The 12176-nt window shown below is 38.9% G+C and overlaps 1 long non-coding RNA gene across 1 annotated transcript; it reads left to right on the plus strand.

Annotated features, from left to right (window-relative positions):
* The first annotated feature begins 1314 nt into the window (after positions 1-1314).
* On the plus strand, positions 1315-5399 carry LOC135507188 (uncharacterized). The gene is made up of 3 exons (XR_010450619.1): positions 1315-1665; positions 5033-5172; positions 5258-5399. It is a non-coding gene; the product is annotated as an uncharacterized LOC135507188 (long non-coding RNA).
* Positions 5400-12176: the final 6777 nt, after the last annotated feature.

A 12176-nucleotide genomic window follows, 5' to 3' on the forward strand; every position in this document is an offset into this window, starting at 1 on the left:
GAGGCTAGCAGCCTCAACCTTACCCCTACCTACAGTGCCCTCTGTTAATATTGAGGCTACCAGCCTCTACCTACAGTACCCTCTGTTAATATTGAGGCTACCAGCCTCTACCTTACCACTACCTACAGTGCCCTCTGTTAATATTGAGGCTACCAGCCTCTACCTTACTCCTACCTACAGTACCCTCTGTTAATATTGAGACTACCAGCCTCTACCTTACCCCTACCTACAGTGCCCTCTGTTAATATTGAGGCTACCAGCCTCTACCTACAGTACCCTCTGTTAATATTGAGGCTACCAGCCTCTACTTTACCGCTACATACAGTACCCTCTGTTAATATTAAGGCTACCAGCCTCTACCTTACCACTACATACAGTACCCTCTGATAATATTGAGGCTACCAGCCTCTACCTTACCCCTACCTACAGTGCCCTCTGTTAATATTGAGGCTACCTGCCTCTACCTTACCCCTACCTACAGTACCCTCTGTTAATATTGAGGCTATCAGCCTCTACCTTACCCCTACCTACAGTACTTCTGTTAATATTGAGGCTAGCAGCCTCAACCTTACCCCTACCTACAGTGCCCTCTGTTAATATTGAGGCTACCAGCCTCTACCTTACCCCTACATACAGGCCCTCCGTAGTTATTGTGACAGTGAAGCATGTTTTCTTCTTATGGCTCTATAGTCCAAAAGTTTGGATTTTAAATCATGACTATGGGGTTAAAGTGCAAATCGTCAGCTTTAATTTGAAGGTATTGTCATCCATATCGGGTTAGAAATAACAGCGTAATGAGTAATAAAGTTGTGAAAAGTTTAGTATTCTCAGAAAATCAGTCCCGGGATAGAAATCTACGTTTTCACACTGCATTTATTTTAGGGCGCAGGAGAATTAACGAGGAGGAAACTCAAATTAACTTTGAGCTCTTTAATTCAAATTCTTTCATTGCAAACAGTAAAAATTATTTTCTATGCCACGAGACGTAGCGGATCCGACCAAATAGGTTCTGGAATCCATCAGTCCAACCTGAGAGCAGCTGGATCCTGTTCCTGCAGAATCCAGCTCAAATAAAACACTGATGCAGTAAAACGCATTAACACATTACCAAAGATCTGACTTTAATAACTTGTTATTCAGAACATTTTCAGTGGTGGAAGAGACCCTCCAGAGTTGCTGCAGTGTTTGTTCTACTGGCTGTAATCATAGGCCTGTGGGATTCCTGTAAGTGAACATTGTTTTTTACTAAAACATTTGTAGTCAATGTTGAGACAGTTACACATTTTGATTGACTTTTCCCCTTTACAGATGCAACTGTAGAGAGAGACCAGCTAGAGAATAATCTAAATACCAGGACCACAGAGAGAGACCAGCTACAGACCAGTTACAACACCCCGACAAAGGAGAGAGACCAGCTACAGATCAGTTACAACACCCTGACTAAAGAGAGAGACCAGCTACAGAATAGTCTAAATACCAGGACCACAGAGAGAGACCAGCTACAGACCAGTTACAACACCCTGACTAAAGAGAGAGACCAGCTACAGAGTAGTCTAAATACCAGAACCACTGAAATAGACAAGTTGAAGAAGAGTCTGAACACTACAACTATGGAGCATGACCAGCTACAGAAGGAGATAGAAAGACTGAACTGGGAGAACAAAGGTAAATATGTGCAAAAGGCCCACCTTTTTATTTGCTTCCTGATCCACAGTTTCTGTAGTTGACCTGTTATCTCACATATTCAAGAAGTATTGTCAATGCTATCCATGGCCATTAGGACCAGAAACAAATTAAATTGACTGGAGTTCTGCCTTTGCGCTCAACACACGCCACAGGAGATCAGAGGTCATCAGAACTACCTAGAACTCAGATTGTATTATTTTTTTTATGGGGTAGATCAGCTTTATGGGGTAGATCAGATAGATTGTGGCTTCCTTCAATGTGGAGCAGCAGGGTAGGGGCAGCAGGGTAGCCTAGTGGTTAGAGTGTTGGACAAGTAAACGAAAGGTTGCAAGATCGAATCCCCGAGCTGACAAGGTAGAAATCTGTCCTTCTGCCCCTGAACAAGGCATTTAAACCACTGTTCCTAGGCCGTCATTGAAAATAAGAATTTGTTCTTAACTGACTTGCCTAGTTAAATAATTATATATAAAAACATGTAATTGTCTGCACCATTTCCAATCCCCCATATATATTTTCTGTAAAGGGTTTTTCTTTATTTGTACTATTTTCTACATTTTAGAATAATAGTGAAGACATCAAAACAATGAAATAACACATATGGAATCAAATAGTAACCAAAAAATGGTTAAACAAATCTAAATATATTTTATATTTGAGATTCTTCAAATAGCAACCCTTTGCCTTGATGACAGCTTTTCACACTTGGCATTCTCTCAACCAGCTTAATGAGGTAGTCACCTGGAATGCATTTCAGTTAACAGGTGTGCCTTCTTAAAAGTGAATTTGTGGAATGTCTTTCCTTAATGTGTTTGAGCCCATCAGTTGTGTTGTGACAAGGTAGGGGTGGTATACAGAAGATATCCCTATTTGGTAAAATACCAAGTCCACATTATGGCAAGAACAGCTCAAATAAGCAAAGAGAAACCACATTCCATCATTACTTGAAAGAATCTCAAATATAAAATATATTTTGATTTGTTCAATACCATGTGTTATTTCATAGTTTTGATGTCTTCACTGTTGTTCTACAATGTAGAAAATAGTCAAACTAAATATAAACCCTTGAATGAGTAGGTGTGCCCAAACTTTTGACTGGTAGTCCGGTATATATATTTAAAAATATATATTTTACTTATTAATTCCACATTCCCTACCGTCCCGCCCGTCCCCTAATTGTTGTAAACCAACTGAAAACAACACTTAGGCTTCTACTTCCAGCTTGTGCATACTATATACATATTATGGACTGAGCATATTTTACAATAATTAGAATTTGCTTGTTTTTAGTCCCATCCTTCAGCTCCACTCAACCCCTCCCATCTATATCTGAACACCATCCAGTTTTGATTCATATTTGTCATATTTTTCAACTGTGCTGTGACGTTTCACAAACATCTGGAACCTTTCTAGTTTCATAGATTCCACATATTGTAACAATAAAGTAAAAACGTTTTGCTAGGAGTATTATTATAATTTTGATCGATTGACTTTGGCTTTTTAAATCACCCAGCAGTGTTATCTGCAGAGTTAGCTCTGGGTAAATGTTGCAATTCTTCAGTCATTCCTGAACCTGCGACCAAAAAACAAGCCACATATGGGCAGTACCAAAACAATTCATCTAATGATTCTTTCTCTAAGCAGCAAAATCTGTGGAGCTGGGATGGTTGTATCCCCCCCATATACAATGCATTCAGAAAGTATTCAGACCCCTTCACTTTTTCCACATTTTATTAAGGTTCAGCCTTATTCTAAATTGGACTTTAGGATGGCTATCCTCATCAATCTACACACAATACCCCATAATGACAAAGCAAAACAGTTTTTTTTGGGGGGGGGGGGTGCAAATGTAATAAAAAACAGATACCTTGTTTACTTAACCTCTGGAGTGTCGGACCTTTTTCTTTTGAAATGTTTGGGTTTTAAATGACCCAAATCTAACTGCCTGTAGCTCAGGACCTGCATATTCTTGATACCATTTGTAAGGAAACACTTTGGTGTTTGTGGAAATGTGAAATTAATGTAGGATAATATAACACATTAGATCTGGTAAAAGAGAATACTAAAGAAATGTTTGTTTTTTCCATCTTTTATAATGCAAAGAAAGGCAAATATATGACTACGGAATTTAGATTTTGTCCACTAGATGGCAGCAGTATATGTGCAAAGTTTTACACTAATCCAATGAGCCATTGCATTTCTGTTCAAAATGTTGTATCAAATGTGCCTAATTGGTTTATCAATACATTTAAGTTCATAACTGTGCACTCTCCTCAAACAATAGCATGGTATTATTCAGGACCTCAGACTGGGGGCGAAGGTTCACCTTCCAACAGGACAACGACCCTAAGCACACAGCCTAGAAAACGTAGGAGTGGCTTCGGGACAAGTCTCTGAATGTTCATGAGTGGCCCAGCCAGAGCACGGACTTAAACCCGATCCAACATCTCTGGAGAGACCTGAGAATAGCTTTGCAGCGACACTCCCCATACAACCTGACAGAGCTTGAGAGGATCTGCAGAGAAGAATGGAAGAAACACGCCAAATACAGGTGTGCCAAGCTTGTAGCGTCAAACCCAAGAAGACTCAAGGCTGTAATCGCTGCCAAATGTGCTTCAACAAAGTACTGAGTAAACTGTCTTAATACTTATGTAAATGTAATATTTCCATTTTTTTAAATGTTTTTTTAACTGTTTTTGCTTTGTCATTATGGGGTATTGTGTGTGGATTGATGACGGGGGATTTATTTTTTACATTTAACACTTTCTGAATGCACTGTATATAACCTTCTATTGGTTGCAAGAATTGTGTGTAATAATTTAAACTTTTTTTTAATCCAGCGTCGTTTTGTGTATCAGTTCATAAACCATGTACCATGGAATAGGTACATGGAAAATCTTTTCCCCAATGTTGGTTTTAATTTAGAGTAGAACAGACATTTCCATATATTTTTGTTAGCTGCATGTGTAACAACTCTACCAGTCTTATTTCTATAACGTAGAAAGATTATAACGCTTTACATAAAATATAAAGTTTTTTTAAAATCAATTAGTATATTTGAGTTTAACCATAATATTTGGAATAAACTGAAATTGCAAACGACTTTTCATGGCTTGTTTTAAAAATAACGATATTTTGGAGATCATTTCATTTTAAAATAACCAAAAGTGAGAGGTTGTAATGTAATGCCATTCTTGAACATGGGGTGAGACATTTTTACTAATTTGCTGGAGAACCACTTCAGATTGAAGTATAACTTTAGTATGACTGAAGCCTTTAGTGAGAGTTTTAATGCTTTTATTATATAAATAAGCCCCTGTCAAAGACAGTAAAAATGTGAAACTTCTAGGGTCCTGTCCTGAAGGATGGAGAAGGTTTGGCTGCAGCTGTTACTACCTCTCTACTGAGAAGAAATCCTGGGAGGAGAGTAGACAGGACTGTCTGGAGAGAGGAGCAGATCTGGTGATCATTAACAGTGAAGAGGAACAGGTGAGAGACAGAGAGAGAGAGAGATACTCTATTTATTAGTCCATCATGTGTTTGTAACAATGCTTTTTCTGTTCCTCAACAACAGACATTCATCAATGGGTTTAAATCAGTCAGTTATGTCTGGATTGGTCTGACTGACTCTGTTACTGAGGGGACCTGGAAATGGGTGGACGGCACCCCACTGACCACAGCAAGGTAAGAGACTACTGCTCTATAATAACACTGACCACCCCAAGGTAAGAGACTACTGATCTAATAACACTGACCACCTCAAGGTAAGAGACTACTGCTCTATAATAACACTGACCACCCCAAGATAAGAGACTACTGCTCTAATAACACTGACCACCCCAAGGTAAGAGACTACTGCTCTATAATAACACTGACCACCCCAAGGTAAGAGACTACTGCTCTATAATAACACTGACCACCCCAAGGTAAGAGACTACTACTCTATAATAACACTGACCACCCCAAGGTAAGAGACTACTGCTCTATAATAACACTGACCACCCCAAGGTAAGAGACTACTGCTCTATAATAACACTGACCACCCCAAGGTAAGAGACTACTACTCTATAATAACACTGACCACCCCAAGGTAAGAGACTACTGATCTATAATAACACTGACCACCCCAAGGTAAGAGACTACTGCTCTATAATAACTTTGACCACCCCAAGGTAAGAGACTACTGCTCTATAATAACTTTGACCACCCCAAGGTAAGAGACTACTGATCTATAGTAACACTGACCACCCCAAGGTAAGAGACTACTGATCTAATAACACTGACCACCCCAAGGTAAGAGACTACTGCTCTAATAACACTGACCACCCAAGATAAGGACTGATTATCTGTAACATACCTTTCAAGGTAAGTGACTACTGCTCTATGTTCAACACTGAGGTTCTGAAGATGACTACTGCTAACTCTGTGTTGTTCCACCCCAAGATAAGAGACTGCTGATCTAATCTGTGTTGTTCATACCCAAGGTAAGAGACTACTGCTCAGTAATAACACTGACCACAACAAGGTAAGAGACTACTGCTCTAATAACACTGACCACAGTGGAAGAGAGTGGTCAGTCTAATCTGTGTTGTTCATACTCTAGGTTCTGAGAGAGTGGTCAGTCTAACTCTGTGTTGTTCATACTCTAGGTTCTGAGAGAGTGGTCAGTCTAACTCTGTGTTGTTCATACTCTAGGTTCTGAGAGAGTGGTCAGTCTAACTCTGTGCTGTTCATACTCTAGGTTCTGAGAGAGTGGTCAGTCTAACTCTGTGTTGTTCATACTCTAGGTTCTGAGAGAGTGGTCAGTCTAACTCTGTGTTGTTCATACTCTAGGTTCTTAGAGAGTGGTCCGTCTAACTCTGTGTTGTTCATACTCTAGGTTCTGAGAGAGTGGTCTGTCTAACTCTGTGTTGTTCATACTCTAGGTTCTGAGAGAGAGGTCAGTCTAACTCTGTGTTGTTCATACTCTAGGTTCTGAGAGAGAAGTCAGTCTAACTCTGTTGTTTCTACTGCAGGTATTGGTGGAGTGGAGAGCCTGGTGGTGGTACGTACCAGAACTGTGGGGAAATCTATTACATATCGTCAGGCCAAGGCGTATGGAGGGATTTGGGATGTTCATTTTCACAAGAATGGATCTGTGAGAAATAGGCTTCTCATATGTACTTTTAATTAACTCTCTACTGTATGTTAATGATGGTCTGAAGACTGGTGTGATTTGATAGAATGGTACTCTGAACTACAGGTGGGAGAGAAACAAATGTTCACATTCAGACAGACACACACACACACACGAAGACGCTGATCTGAACCTGAGTCTCCCACAGGAGAAACCAACTTCTTCATTAGATAAGGAGGTAATTCCCTCTTGGGCCGAGAGCTGACGCTGATTGTTGAAGTCGCAGGTTGGGCTGCCGCATCACGTGACCAGGAGCAACATGACTGACTACTGTCTGCTGCACAAGCTGCCACACAATCATGTATTCATACTGTATGTCAAAGTGTGTATAAATAGGGGCATAACATCTGTAATCTAGAAGGACAAGACATCTCCCTGCCTCTTTAGGACAGAGTGAATTTTACAGTGTACATTTTAAAGGTCTAAACTCCTAAACTTGAAGAAAGAAAAACTTTTGTAAATAAGACATTGTGCCTTTTAAGACAGAGTGAATGTTACTGTTTACATTTTAACTAATATCTTGTTAACTTCTTGTTTGTGGAGGCAACACCAGAATGAAGGGTTGGATCATAACCATCAGTTATCAGAACAGTGTCTAAGGTTTTGTTACTAAATTAACTCGGACTAATTACTAACTATTTCAGTTTATTCACTGTATTGAAATGGAATTGAAACAAAACCTGGTGCGAAATCACTTTCTTAAAGGCCCAGTCCAACAGGAACTTGGCCCTGGCTGCTGCTTCCCCCTAGTGGTAGGATGTGAGACGTGGAAATAGACTCATCCCAATCTCTCTATCCTCCCGACAAGTTTAAAAGCATTGGATTGGTTTAGGCATAGACCATGGAACAAGTTTCCATACCTGGCATTTTCTTTCCAATTTTACATTTTCTTTCACCTTTATTTAACCAGGTAGGCCAGTTGAGAACAAGTTCAAATTTACAACTGCGACCTGGCCAAGATAAAGCAAAGCAGTACGACACAAACAACAACACAGAGTTACACATGGAATAAATATACATACAGTCAATAACACAATAGAAAAGTCTATATACAGTGTGTGTAAATGAGGTATCCAAGAAGGGAAGTGAACAAGTGCACACTACAGGAGAAGGGTGATATTGGCACTCATCTACCTCCATTCCTAACATCATTACACTGCGTCTCATACTAAATGTTTATTTTTTATGATAATTACAAAATGCATTTGTGTGAATGAATGTGGCAGAATAATTGTTTGAAAGCATTTCTGTTGTGAAATGTTAACTAAAAAAGTAGACTCAGCAATATGACGTAGATGCAGAGAGTAAACCGCATAGTGGGTCAATTACAACAACAACTAAGAGTGTTCTTTGCTGTTCTGGTGCCCTGGATACCACACTTTAAACAGCGTGATGCGAACCTGTGCACATGCGCAGATACTGTGTGTGACTGCGAAGTGTTGCATCTCGTTCATCTCAATATCTCCGGTCCGTGGCATGTCATTTCGCGGAGTCTATCTGGATGTGTTATATTTTCCTTGCGCCAAAATGACAGGTATATTTATCCATGGCTTGAGCAGGGAGGTCTGGATTGGACTTCAGCCATACAGAGGGAGTTTGGGAGTGGGTTGATGGGACCAGTGGTGGAAAAAGTACCCAATTATCATACTTGAGTAAAAGTAAAGATACCTTAATAGAAAATGACTTAAATAAAAGTAATCCAGTAAAATACTACTTGAGTAAAAGTAAAAAAGTATTTGGTTTTGAATATAGTTAAGTATCAAAAGTAAATGTATAAATAGTGGGTTGATGGGACACCTCATCTTATGGAGTTGTGTTGGATATCAATTTCAAGTTTTAAGCAGTTTGTTTTTATTTCTAATTAAACTGGCATATCAGAAATGTATGTAATCTAGTGCACTAAATATATAATAGAAGTTAGCAGGTGTTATATTAGTGGTGAAGAATACATGTACACCATTGTGTAATGTATTGTAGTGAATGTGGGGACTCGTCCCTCATCCAGCGACTGTCAAACCAACACCTTAGTAGTTACACCAGGAGATATAAAACCTTTGACGAGATTGCTAGGTGTTGGGTAAAGGTCACTACAGTATAGACCAGGTTATGAGGTTGCTAGGTGTTGGGTTAAGGTCACTACAGTATAAACTCAGTATAGACCAGGTTATGAGGTTGCTAGGTGTTGGGTTAAGGTCACTACAGTATAAACTCAGTATAGACCAGGTTATGAGGTTGCTAGGTGTTGGGTTAAGGTCACTACAGTATAAACCAGGTTATGGGGACTGTTCGGTAATTAGTCAAATCCTATGTCATTGGGACAGAAAAAGTAATGATCTGTAGTCAATGTATAATAAACATTGTATAGTTAAAACATGTTTGTTGTGTTAATAACGAACATAGTGTGCTGCAATCTGTTCATTCTGTTTATTTAAACCAGTCTTGCTGTCTGTGGAACATGTCTATGGCTGAACATGGAACAGAACACTAGTGTGATTCAGGAAGGATTCTGGAATGTTAAAGGCAAGATTCACCCATTTTGAATCTTATATCGTATTCGTGTATCTGAGCAATTTTTGCCAGATAACTGACCTGTTATAGTAGTGTAGATGTCAACACTATACTATCACCAGGTAACTAACATGTTATAGTAGTGTAGATGTCAACACTATACTATCACCAGGTAACTAACATGTTATAGTAGTGTAGATGTCAACACTATACTATCACCAGATGACTGACCTGTTTATAGTAGTGTAGATGTCAACACTATACTATCACCAGATAACTGACCTGTTATAGTAGTGTAGATGTCAACACTATACTATCACCAGGTAACTGACCTTTTATAGTAGCGTAGATATCAACACTATACTATCACCAGATAACTGACCTGTTATAGTAGTGTAGATGTCAACACTATACTATCACCAGATAACTGACCTGTTATAGTAGTGTAGATGTCAACACTATACTATCACCAGATAACTGACCTGTTATAGTAGTGTAGATGTCAACACTATACTATCACCAGATAACTGACCTGTTATAGTAGTGTAGATGTCAACACTATACTATCACCAGGTAACTGACCTTTTATAGTAGCGTAGATATCAACACTATACTATCACCAGATAACTGACCTGTTATAGTAGTGTAGATGTCAACACTATACTATCACCAGATAACTGACCTGTTATAGTAGTGTAGATGTCAACACTATACTATCACCAGATAACTGACCTGTTATAGTAGTGTAGATGTCAACACTATACTATCACCAGGTAACTGACCTGTTATAGTAGTGTAGATGTCAACACTATACTATCACCAGGTAACTAACATGTTATAGTAGTGTAGATGTCAACACTATACTATCACCAGGTAACTAACATGTTATAGTAGTGTAGATGTCAACACTATACTATCACCAGGTAACTAACATGTTATAGTAGTGTAGATGTCAACACTATACTATCACCAGATAACTGACATGTTATAGTAGTGTAGATGTCAACACTATACTATCACCAGATAACTGACCTGTTATAGTAGTGTAGATGTCAATACTATACTATCACCAGATAACTAACATGTTATAGTAGTGTAGATGTCTAGAACATTGCGGGACGCGGTTTTGTTGTCATTCAAATCCCAGAATGTAGCTTTAAACTAAATAACCAAGGACTACTTCTTTAATTCAACATCACAATACAGGCAGCCCAATTCTGATATTTTGAGGGGGGGGGGGCGAAACTAACAGATGGAATTGTTTTAAGTTGGTCGTACCTTGGATCATTTAGCTATTTGATTTTGAATTTTAGGACCCCTTTAGGTATAAAACAATGTAATGATTATAATTGATAAAATCTTGAATTTGGCCTTTACTTCTATAGCCCATAGAAACGCATTCAACAACATTCAGAAATGGCAAATAAGACCCCCCAAAAAATCCTAAGGAATAAGATTTTAAAGATTGAAGATTTTGAAGGAAATATAGGAAAGCTCAAGACATATTGGACATATTTAATCCCTTATGTTTGTTGGCACTAAACTACCTCCATATTTGCATTCACTTGTATGGGTTACTGTCAAACGAGTCCCGTGACACATATTCGTTTCTAGCTCAAACGGTTCAGAACAGACAGAAGTTGGCACATCAGCGTTACTGACTTCAGATGAGTCCCATGACACTTGTGAGGATCGAAGAACAAAACAGAGGACATCCTCGCATTCGTGAGAGTCTCCCCTTTCCAAATAGTGTGGTCATAATAGGTTGTAGGCCGTTCGGACGTGATTTTCAGGATGTCTCATGGTCTGAAAAACCTACCTGAATATGTCCAATAGAAACAGAATTGTTTTAAAACTGTTTGGACTAATGATTACACCCCTGTCCTCTCCCTCGTCTCTTTCATTGAACTGAAAGAACTGACCTCGGCATGGTTTCTCAAAAGCATCTCAAGGCTACGTTCATTTTAGAACAGGATATGTGTTTTTGGGTCAGTCAATTACACCATGCCCATTTCAAGCTTGTCTTTCTAAAAAATAATATTTAGGCAAGTTAGTTGGCTAACTCATTGATCCTGCTTTGTAGTATACCCCTCTAGGTGAAAGCCAACCTTATGATGAGTCCTTTCACCATATTGGAAGGAGAGGAGGGATTTTTATGTAATTGGTCTGGTCACATTTCCACTGATGCCATACCAACACCGCCATCTATCTAGTGATCAATTCTGGTGTTTATGACCACTAGCGGACAAATGTATCAAGTATCAGAAGCTGTGTTTACAGCCCTAATTGGTATTTTGTCCAATTACATTAGATTTTTTCACATTAGATCATGTTCAGCACAAATATCAGAATTGGACTGCCTGTGTAAATGCGGCCTTAGAGTAACATCACTGATTTATGTTTTTTTTTGAGCGGGGTATAGTAGTAGATGCCAGGTGCACCAGTTTATGTCAAGAACCTTTTTCATCACATTGGCTGTTTACATAGCCAGCCCAATTCTGATATTTTTTCCACTAATTGGTCTCTTTTGACCAATCACATAAGATCTTTTTCAGAGCTGAAAAATATATAATTTGGCTGCCTGTTTAAATGCAGCCATAGAATAAGATTACATGAACAGGGAGGACCTGATCCTAGCCAGAACAGCACCTCTGAGACGCACATTGTGTGCCTTGATTTATCTAGCTAATAGCTGCTTAATAATGTCTACAACAGACTCCAAGTGAGCAAGCAATAATGTTATTTTGATGGACAGTATTTCTCATGAGATCAAATCATGTTCTTAAACCAAAACATGTTTTAAACCAAC

The sequence above is a fragment of the Oncorhynchus masou genome, chromosome 20, assembly GCF_036934945.1.
Source record: "Oncorhynchus masou masou isolate Uvic2021 chromosome 20, UVic_Omas_1.1, whole genome shotgun sequence".
Classification (NCBI taxonomy): Eukaryota; Metazoa; Chordata; class Actinopteri; order Salmoniformes; family Salmonidae; genus Oncorhynchus; species Oncorhynchus masou.